Source organism: Aotus nancymaae, unplaced genomic scaffold (assembly GCF_030222135.1).
Source record: "Aotus nancymaae isolate 86718 unplaced genomic scaffold, 86718_ANA_hifiasm-v0.15.2.pri h1tg000029l, whole genome shotgun sequence".
In the NCBI taxonomy this organism is placed as follows: Eukaryota; Metazoa; Chordata; class Mammalia; order Primates; family Aotidae; genus Aotus; species Aotus nancymaae.
The window spans coordinates 21,522,347-21,534,391 of record NW_026988442.1 but is presented as its reverse complement, the minus strand read 5'-3'; positions in this window follow the sequence as shown (position 1 = coordinate 21,534,391).

Genomic DNA, 12,045 nt, shown 5'->3' with positions numbered 1-12,045 from the left:
TAAAACCCCGTCTCTACTAAAAATACAAAAATTAGCCGGGCATGGTGGTGGGCACCTGTATTCCCAGCTACTCGGGAGGCTGAGGCTGGAGCACCATTGAACCCAGGGAGGCAGAGGTTGCAGTGAGCTGAGATCGTGCCATATTGTGTTTGTTGTTGATCATCTCTCTCCTCTCCTAACTCCTGCTAGAACCTGAGTTCCATAAGAGTAGGGGTAATTAGGATGGCTATTAAAAAGAAGAAAACAACAAATGTTGCCGAGTATGTGAAGAAACTGGAACCCCTCTGTGTTGTTAGTGGAAATGTAAAATGGTACAACCACCGTGGAAAACAACATGGTGGTTCCTCAAAAAAAATTAAATATAGAACTACCATATGATCTAGCAATTTTACTTCTGGATATACACCCAAAAGAAATAAAAGCAGTGTCTCTAAAAGATATTTGTACACCCATGTTCATAGCAACATTATTCACAAGCACTGAAAGATAGAAGCAATTCAAGTGTCTATTGATAAATGAATAAACAAAATGTGGCATATACATTCAATGGAATGTTACTCAGCCTTAAAAAGGAAGGAAATTCTGATACATCCTAAAACATGGATGAACCTTGAAAACATTATGCTCCGTGAAGTAAGCCAGACACGAAAGGACAAATTCTGTATGATTTCACTCATATGAGGCACCTAGAGTAGTCTAATCCATAGAGATAAAAAGTAAAATGGTAGTTTCCAGGGGCTGGGAGGAGGGGAAAAATAGTTAAGTTGTTGTTTAATGGGTACAGAGTTTTAGTTTTGAAAGATGGCAAGAATTTTGGAGATTGGATGCACAGCTATTTGAATATACTTAATACTGTTGAGCTGTGTGCTTAAGAATGGTTAATATGGTAAATTGTATGTTATGTATATTTTACCACTATCAAAAATATTTTTTTAAAGGGGTTATTTATCTGTTCATTCACTGATGAATCACACGTGCCTAGAAGAATACCCCCAAAATAATAGGTATTCAGTAAATATTTGCTAAATAAATGCCAGAAACTTCAAAGGAGTCCTCATAGATACTGATTAGATAGGACCAGACAGAAAGTACAGAGTTTGAAATTTTCTCTCCAGACAAAGAGTGGATCATCTTGAGAGACAGTCAGTGAGTATCTGAAAAGACTTTCGGAGATACCTCAATCCTGGCTCATTTTAGGCAGTGTAGCTTTTTCCTGGTACAGTCGGGCAAAAAAAGCGTTAAAAGTCTGAATAATGAAAAAGTAAAATGCAGTAACAAACTCTTAAATCATGCAGGAAAAAAGAATAAACATACTGAATAAAACATTCAGTGATACTGATTTTCAAAAATACTAGCTTTCCCAGAATTAAGGAGAAAAAGACAATGACAAAAATTACAACAAAGAAAATAATAGAAATGGAGGATGGAAAATGACAAAATGCAACATAAAGATAACCTATTCATTTTCAAGAGATACCAGAACAGAAGCAGTAAGGAAAAGAAAATAATGCTTTCCCAGACTAGAGAAATAATCTGTAAAAAAGTTATAAGGATATCTACATTTCAGATATCTGATTTCAGGTATCAGTGAAGAGATGAATATCAAGACACAGTCTGGAAAAGTTTGTGACTTAAGAATTTTAGACGAGACAACTCGCCGTTTTTAGTGTAGAAGGATAAACGAAACCATTTTCAACAAAGACTGAGAAAATGTGCCACCATGCATTCTTCCAGAATTAAAAAACCACTTGAACACTAACTAGTCAAGACATTTGATATAAACTTAACAACTCAACTTTGGGGAAATCAAGATATTAAAAGACAACAGTGAGTTCTGCAGTCAGCCAAAAAGGCTGTATGTCGAAGTAATGCTTGTAAAGTCTTTTTATAAAATAATGCAAATGTCAAAAATTATTTTTAAGAAAAGATAACCTAATGCAAGACACTAGACTGTGTTAACAAAACCCAAGAGGCTGAGGACAAGAGAAAAAAAAATATGCTCACACTGCATATTAAGGAGAAAAAAATTGAAAATACAATTTCACGTTTGATTATAAAAATTAGAAAATCATCAAAGAACGTTTTTAAAAATCTTAATAAAAACCACTACTCTGATTAAAATATATCTTCCAAAATGGCTTTTTTAAGTAAACATAGTTCTCTAGTTTAAAATGAAGCAAAGAAAAATAATGAGGCATAAAAATTAAAAACATGACACAAAGCTAAGGAAATAATATCAAATAGTTTTAGAAGTAAATGCCAATATGTAAAGTTTCACTATTTAAAAAAAATTCCCAAATTAAGTCAAAGACAAAATCCAACTGTACAGTTTTCAAGGGCACAATTGAAATGTCTTTCTATGTTAAATATAAAAAGGGCAAATGTGTATTAGCCAAATGCAAATTTTAAAAGCATAAGTACAACATTCATATCAGACAGAGTATGTTCAAAGCAAAAACATATTGAACAGGACAAGAAAGATTGTTATATATTGATAAAGTCTAGGTTTCTTAATGAAGATTCAACTGCCATATCTTAGTCTGTGTTCTCTCAGAAGAGCATGAGACAAAGACTTAAATACAAGGACACACAGAACATTAATTACAAAAATTGACCATATCCTGCACAAAAGCAAGAGTCAGCAAATTTCAAAGGATTGAAATCACGCAAAGTAAGGTCTCTGACTACAGCAGAATTAAGCTTGAAATCAGGAACAAATAATAGCAAAAATATTGCCATATGTTTGGAAAATTTTAAAATTGAAATACACTTCAAACAACCCATAGGTCAAAGAACAAATCACTAAGGAAATGAGAAAATATTTTTATGTGATTTACAACGAAAATAAAACATATCCAAATTTGAGAGATAACTAAAGTCATGCATATATTAGACACAAAATACAAGCTGAAAATCAGTAAGCAAAGCATTTAGTCTTAAAACTTTAGAAAAGGAATAGCAAATTGAACCTGAAAAAAATAAATAAAAGGAAGGAAATGAGAACATTAAGAGCAAAAACTAATGAAACTGAAAAGTAGATGCAACAGAGAGCCTCAAGGTAGAGAAAGTTTTCTTACATCATACTCAGAAATTACTAAGCAAATAAGAAAAATAAAGTGGTAAGTTTGACTTGATTACAATTAAGAATTGTACTCATCAAAAAATACCATAAAGATTACAAAAAGGGAAGTCAAGAGAAGTTATAGCAAGACAAGTTCAACCCAAAATATTTAAAGAATATCTATAAATTAATAAGAAAAAGACAGTCAACCCAATAGAAGAATGGGTAGGAGACTTGACTAGTTACTTTCCAAAAGAGAAAATCCTAATTTCCCTCCCAAAAAAATATGTTAAAAGATGATCGATCTTGGCCGGGCACAGGTGGCTCACACCTGTAATCCCAGCAGTTTGGGAGGCTGAGACAGGTGGATCATGAGGGCAGGAGATCAAGACTATCCTGGTCAACATGGATGGTGAAATCCCGTCTCTACTAAAAATACAAAAATTAGCCAGGTGTGGTGGCACGTGCCTGTAGTCCCAGGTACTCGGGAAGCTGAGACAGGAGAATTGCTTGAACCCAGGAGGTGGAGGTTGCAGTGAGCCAAGATCACACCACTGCACTCCAGTCTGGCAACAGACTGAGATTCCGTCTCAAAAATACATACACACACACACACACACACACACACACAAATTAGTCTGGCATTGTGGCACATGCCTGTAATCCCAGTTACTTGGGAGGCTGAGGCAGGAGAATCACTTGAACCTGGGAGTTAGACGGTGCGGTGAGCCAAGGTTACCACTACACTCCCAACCTGAGCAACAGAGTGAGTCTCTGTCTAAAAAAAAAAAAAAACTATCTTATTAGTCATAAAAGATATGCAAATCCAAACCACAAGACGCCACTACACAGCCACCAGCATGGCTAAAAATAAAAAGTCTGACCATGCCAAAGTGTTGACAAGGATGGATGCAGTGGAAGCTCTCCTACAACGTTAGTCAAAGTGTACATGGATACGGCTACTTTGAAACAGTTTGTATTATACCACTGAAGTGTAACACACAAACCCTCTTACCCAGTAATTTCACCCCTAGTAATGCATGCTCACATGCATCAAGAAACATAATAGAGTGCTTGTAACAACATTATTTATAAGCATAAAAAACTGAAAACAAACCATTCAACCCCATTTCACCATTTATTCATTATCAACTCTTTAATCCCAAAGCTGAAGAGACCCATTAACAAAACAACCCATTAGTACTCAAATGAACAAATAAATGGTGGTATATTCATGTAAATGAATAAGAAAATATATTGCAGTATATTCATATAATGAAATAAGCAGCAATTAAAATGACTGAACTACAGCTATACGTTGTAAATAAATCTCACAAAGATAATGTGAAACCAAATAAGCCAGAAAGACAAAAATAAACTATATTATTCCAATTACATAAAGTTCAAAAAGCAGACAAAACTAAACTGTAGTGTTTAGATACATGTATGTAGCTGGTAAAATTAAAAGGAAAAGCAAAATTAAAATTAAAAGGAAAATTAAAAATCTAGATAGTAGTTAGTTTGAGGGGAGAGAGGAACAACAACTGAATAGAGGCATAAAAACTATTTCTTGGAGTGCTAGCAATGACCTGCTTCTGCATCTGGGTAGTAAACACAAAAGTGTCCTCTTTGTGATAAATCATCAAACTGTGAAGACAAAAATTAAAAATAAAAACAAATTTTTAAAAAATTTCCTGTCATATATGGCCAAATCTCTACTCAAGGACAAATTTACATAATTCTATGTTTTACTCTTAAACAAAAAGGAATATAAAATATTTGCTAAACTTAAAACTCAAATCTTAGCTATAAAAAATAAATTCCGGAAAATTAGAGAAACCATACAGTAATTTATTTAGCATATATCTCTTAAATGCCTTCTCTACCTTTGACACATATAGATTAACAACAACAACAACAACAACAAAAAAGTAGTGATTTAGAAAACTGAAAAACACACAACACATACATACCGTTTTGGTTCAGTTTTTCACCATCAACAGAAAGTAACTTGTTGATCAACTGGGTATACAGTTTTATTCTGAATTACAGTAACGCAATTCATATGTGGCAGATTATTAAAATCTCACCCCTCATTGCAGCCATGCCCTTTGCAATGTGACTTTTTAACTCCTGTCATGAAGAGATTGAATCTACTTTGACTTAATTCTGGCCAAGAGAATATGGCAAAGATGACCTTGTGCGGTTCCAAGCCTATGTCTCAAGAAACCTTCCTCACTTCTTCTCACTCTCTCTTGAAACCCTGCCATCATCATGTGAGCAAAGCCAGGCCAGCCTTCTAGAAAACGAGAGACCATGTGAAATAGAGATAAGCCACTGAGTTGAGGGAACTTCTTGATCAACCAGCCCTGAGCTGGCCTGGCAGCTAACCGCCCAGCCAAAACCATAAGAATCTTCCAGCTGAACTCAGTCCCAATCGCCAAACCACAAAATCATGTTGAGTTTTCTAAGGAACTACATTTTGAAGTGGTTGCTTATGCAGTAAAAGCTAACTGATATACATTATGGGGACAAATTAAACAAGCTATTGTCTGAAAATAAGAAGACCCAGCAGTCTTATGTGAGTGCTTGAGTATTATCATAGGAATGCACACTTTCATTTATCCCCACATCATATGGTTCTTTTTTACTGTTGACTCACAAATTGTGCTGTAAGCAAAAGTGTAAGGTTAAGTTCCAAGTTGACTCAAGGAGAATGGGAGGTTCCTGAATGTGTGAATATAAGGATAAGTAAGGAGACATTTCAGTTTGTTTCTGTCAGTATTGATAAATCAATTTTTCATTTTTAGTTTGCAATCACAAAATATATCTGCAGAAATAAAAATAAACCTTTATTATTGACATTTGTGTAGAAAAAAATAATTTATTGTAGATCTGACACTAACTCCTAACCTTTTTTTGTCATACTGAAACAATTTTTTCGTAATATAATCTTTCAAATGCAGTGCTTCTAACAGTGTAATTGTTTTATGCCAGGAAATACTGTAGAAAGAAACTAGGTAACATATATGAGCTTTTTCACATAAAGAAGTTAGTTTCTTTTTACTCGTAAAAAAGCATTAGGTATAATTCTCTGCTAATCAATTTGAAATCCTCAGTAAAGTAAATTTGGGCGATTTCTATATCCCTAAAGAAGAGCTGAGAAGTTGAATGACTCCAGCAAACCATTAATTGTGTAAAAAATATTTTTTAAAAGAGAGAGAACCTATATTCTTAGGATTAGAAGTACCAAAATCCAAATTTAAACTCACCTTGGGAATTTATTAGAAGGATAATGGGGCAACCCATGTAACTATAGGAATGAGAGCCCCTCCCCAGAGCTGCATGTCAAGGGCAGCTGCAGCCACATACTAATGCCATCTGCACTCTCTTCACTGTGTGCAGCTTTCTGTATTAGATTGTATTAGATTCATTCTGTTCTTCACATGGCAAGCATCCAGTTGAGCTGTAATTCCTGACTTCTCATACCACGGGTCCCACAATCAAAAGGGGGGTTCTTTAGTCCCCTTACTTCCAAATCAAAAAATTCTTGAAAAGACTTGATCAGCTAAAGCCAAGGGAGCAGACTCCCATAGAACATACACAGCCATTAGGAGCCCACCAGTGAATACTGGAGTCGTTCCTGAAAAGGGGAAAGCTATTATATAGTTACAATGAATTATTTGCATGAGAAGGGCAAAACCCAAGCCATTTTATAGGCAGATTCTTTTAAATCTGTAATTAGAGAATTATAATAATAAATAAACTTTTTCAGAACCCAGGGAAAAAAATAATGTAAAAGACTACCTCCTCTATTTTTCTAAGTTAGCAGAACTGAATACCAAAAATAGAAAAAATAATTTCAACCTCTGCTCAATTTCACATTAGTTGAGTTGCAAAATAACTAATGAACTGTTATCATATATAATTTAAATTAAAAAGGTGAAAAAACAACAGATATTTCTATTCTGAGTCAGGATGCTCATTGTTATCTTAACATTATCCTAGAAGTGCTGGTAATATAAGGAAAAAGAGAAAGAAAAGGAGGGAGAAAGAAAAGGGAGAGAAGGAAGAGAGAGAAAATGAAAAAAATAATGTTGCTAAATACTCAAAATTATAGTTATTGCAAATGATGCCAGTTTCTACTTAGAAAGCCCAAGTATTGACTCTAAAGTATTAGAACTAACAAAACAGTTCATTAAATTTAGTAGTTACAAAATAAATATTTTAAATGAGTACCTTCCTATATATAAGCCATAATCTGAAAAAAAAAAATGAAAAAAATGGAGGAAATTCTATTCACAGTTACAACAAAAATATAAAAATGTCCAAAAATAAATGTAATTATCAACAAGTAAAACTTTTATGAAGAACACATCAAAACCTTACTGAGGCCATAGCATATGGCCCCTTCCCTCCACAGAAGAGAAAGTGACAAAACGCTCCTGAGGGCAAGACCTAAATACATAACCATATAAATTATCCCAAATCAATTATAAATTTCAAGCAACTGATAAGATTATAAGAATAACTCTGAAGTTTAGAGAATAAACATCTGAGAAAAACCAAAAAAGTTTTTTGTTTTTTAAAAAAGAGGAAATATTGACTAGAAGAATTAGAGACAGGAAACATTGTCAAAAAGTAAAACATTATATACAGTTTCAATTATAAAGCCACTTGGGTACTGTACAAGCTTAGACAGATCAATGAACACAATAAAAAGCCTTAGACATAAATATTTAGTATATGATAATGGCAGCACTTTAAATCAATAGGAAAAGACTATATTCATAAGGATTGCTCAAATTATTTAGCTACTTAAAAAGGAAAAATCCCAAGAATACTATCTTGTACTATTCACATCCCCAGATAAATCCCAGATGTATTAAAGATTTATAAATGCAGGAAATGAAACTACTAAAGTGTCAAATGTGTAGTGTTTCACAGTCGGCCTTTGAATAACACAAGTTTGAACTGCACAGGTCAACTTATACGCAAATTTTTTTCAACCAAACATGGATTGAAAATACAGCATTTGAGGGATGAGAAACCCAGGTATACTGCAGAAGCAAACTAAATACAGCCTCAGAAGGACTCTGTACTTCAAGTCCTTGTGGATGAACTGTAACCTAGCTTAAAAGACAAGACTGAGAACCTAACTTAGGAGTATGCACCTGTAACAATAACTGAATCTTGACCAATTCCAGCAGCCATGCTTCAGCCACTCAGAGTGCTAAGTGTTCAAACTGTGCTCAAATAAGGCAAACGCCAACCTGTAACCAGTCCAGCTGTTTCTGTACCTCACTGCCGATTTCTGTAGGTCAATTCCCTTTTTTTGTCTATAAATCTGTCCACCACATGGCTGCACTGGAGTCTCTGTGAATCTCCTATGATTCAGGGGGCTGCCGATTCACAAACTGCTCACTGCTCAATTAAACTCCTTTAAATTTAATTCGACTGAAGTTTTTCTTCTATCAATACAAAGGGCTGAATTTTGCATATTTTGGTATCCTAGAAGGTACCAATCCACTGCAAATACCAAGGGACAACACACACATATATATACACACATACATATACACATCTATATGTGTATATTTAAAACATCTATACATGTACATATGTGTGTATGCATATACACACAAATGTGTGGTATATACATATATACACACACATACACATACAGAAATGTTTATGTTTTAGTTCTAAGCAAGCAACCAACGTAAGGAAAACCACTGTAAAAACTAGATTGATTTTGCTACATAAAAATATAATATTTCAGCTCATTGTGGTAGCTCATGCCTGTAATCCCAGAACTTTGGGAGGCCAAGGTGGGAGGATCACTTAAGGCCAGGAATTCGTGACCAGCCTGGCCAACATAGTAAAACCCCTTCTCTACTAAAAATTAAAAAAAATAATCCTAGTGTGGTGGCATGCACCTGTAATTCAGGAGGCTGAGGCAGGAGAATCGCTTGAACCCAGGAGGCAGAGGTTGCAGTGAGCTGAGATGACACCACTGCACTCCAGCCTGCGCAGCAAAAGCAAAAACTCCGTCTCAAAAAATACACATTTTATACATATATATAATTTTATTATTATATTATATATATTAAAATGTTATATATGTTATATAGAATATTTCAATATGTCAAGAAACACTACAAAGAAAATTGGAAGGCAAATGACAAGTGAGAAAATAATTAAAATAATTGCAATGTGCTTACCAGAAAAAGGGTTAATATTCTTAAATTTTAAAGACCTCTTACAATTTAGCAAGAAAGGAATGGGCAGTGGTAAATTGAAAAGAGCATATAAACAAAGAAATCATGAAACAGATAACCAAAAATACATAGAAAAATGTTAACCCTTACTCTTAAACAAATCAATGAAAATTAAAATAATGTGTCTCATTCAATGACGCCGTTTCTCACTCAGTAAACTAATCAAAAATGCTTTAAGTCCAGTCTTATGCACAACGTCAAGACATGGGAATTCTCAAAACTCATGAAGGTACAACTTGATAGTACTTTCCAGAAGGCAGCTGAGCAATGCACATCTTTGTACTCTATTTTTTCTACTTTTATGAAATATAAAATTTTTCATTAAAAATTAGTTTTTAAAGTTCATATGCTTTTTAGCTAGTCATTTCACCAGGAAGAATTTAAAGAAAGTAATAAATGATATGCATAAAGGTTTATGAAGACATGATGGATGGCGACGGCGATGGTGAAGGTAATAGGGATTTGAGATGAGATGCTTTTGCTTCAAATCAAAGAATGTCTTTGACTTCTTTTATCTGCATCATCTGTGCCCCCCAAATGGCTAAATAAAAGAAAAATCCTGCCCAATAGGCAGAGAGCTCAAAAGCTTCCAACACTAATATTATCCCAAGATCCATTTGTATAATAAAATCAATATTTTATATAGTCATCATCCTTGAACATCTTAGAAATCTCTCCTAAAATTTAGTATCCTAGAGAAATGACAATTGGTACCTTTTCTACTTCTTTGAGATGATAGTCATGACCTAGTGAAGCCCTCCTTGACCTTCACCCTTCCTCAAAAGCCTGTGTCTTGACCTTTCATGGCTCTGGGGCAGGGGAACAGAGAGAGTGGAAATCATGTGGGATAGGACTTTTTTATTAAGGTCAGTCTAGAGCCAAGTCCCAGGCTCTGTGGTTCTGGTTCAGACCCCTAAACTGCTGAAGTTCACTTTATTTACATTTACTCAGATCTCTTATTAAAAAAAAAAAAGAGAGAGAGGCTTGAGATTAACTAAGAGCCCTGAGTTCATAGGCTGATGCACAATAACAACAAATGTTTATTTAAAATGGCAAATGAGGCCTTTGAAACAGAATGAAGGCTCACATAGCAATCAAATAAAACATGGTCAATTTTGACAGACTGGGGCACCATTGTTCTTGGCTAAGTGAAAATTTAGAAGTGTTAAATATCATTAAAAGGCTCTGTGCTTTTTCTAGAAAAGGGCAGAAATCGATAGAAAGTCTCTGTTGTCTGAGAATCCTTTCTGAGAGAAACCCTGTTTCAAAAGAACCGTCTATGTCTCTTCTGGGCTCTCTTTACCTTGGCTCATGTCTGAGAGCTTGGATGGATAGTTCTGGGGTGGTCTTTAAAAAACCGAGTCCAGCTTCTGTGTAGATGAGCGCAGAGAGCAAAGCTTCTCAGTGTTTATTAGAGTGGGCTCTAAAGCCACCCCTGAACCTTTACACCAGCTGACTTCCTCCAATATGAGCAGCCAGATTGTATGAGATTGATAAAATTAGATGCTTTCTGGCCTTCTACAAAGGCTGAGGAAAAATATAGGTTTTGAGCAGCCCTTGGAGTGGTGCCATACCAGGGCCATCTTGGATTTCTCCCAAGAATGACTGGGAGGAGACAGCAGGGATGGGATCCCCAGCAGAAGAGAGAGAATACCAGATGGCCAGACAGAAGGAAGATAGATTTGGTCAAGGAGAGTTAAGACTCAGCTTTGAACACCTGCCAATCCCAGAGAGTAGTAACACCAGCTCACAACAGTACCCGCCAAGTACAGCCTTTCCTAATCATACATCTCCTCTCTCCTCAATCTCAGCCCTGGGGAAGCCACAAGTAACTACTGGGGAGATGGGGAGGGGAAGAAGGAAAGAAGCCAAGGCGGCTGGAAGAAGAGAAAAGCTTTAACTTCTCCCCTTGCTGCAACTAGGATGCTGTATGTGACCCATTGGCCAGTGCTCCTGCCTGCAATTCTGAACCCTAAGGAAGTGAAGCAAAGATGCATTTACAATTGAGAATGCATTCACCGCAGCAGTAACCAGCAGCCTCATCCTAACCAGAATGCCCCTGTGGTCCTTGCTGCCAAGCTTCCTGCCAGATTCTCAGCCTTCCAAATTCTTTCTGTTACCCAATATCCCACCGATGAATTCCTTTTCCACTTAAGTGAGTCAGGACTGTTTCCTATGGCTTGCAACTGAAGCCACCTCTTTCATATCCAACCATGCTATTTTTAGCTCTTTTTGACTCTTACCTCTCAGGTACAGAGGCAGAGCAACTCAAGACTGTATGGCATGAAGCATAGACACACTCGTACCGGGGTCACATGAAGAGTGCTTAATAAAAGGACCATTTGCAAAGGTAGGGACAGGTTATAGGGAAGCTTTCAGGGACAGCGCAGTACCCCAGATTAGTAACAATGTGGTCATTATCTTTTCTAGGCTCAAAATCATGAGGAGAGAGAACAGATACCAGAACTAGAAGGAGAGAATTTCATAAAAGGAGCCACCTTGAGGGGAACATTTACCTTCCATTGAAAGGCACAGCCAGCCTGAGGCAATGCCTCCAGAGGAATAGACACCCTGAGCACACCCTCCTCCCTCCAAACTTCTGATCTCCTGATGTTGACTGGACCCGCCTGGCTGAAGCTAGAGGGCACAGGAACCTGCTCATGCAATCGATCAGAGTCACCCTCCTGGGAAGACAGCAGAGCA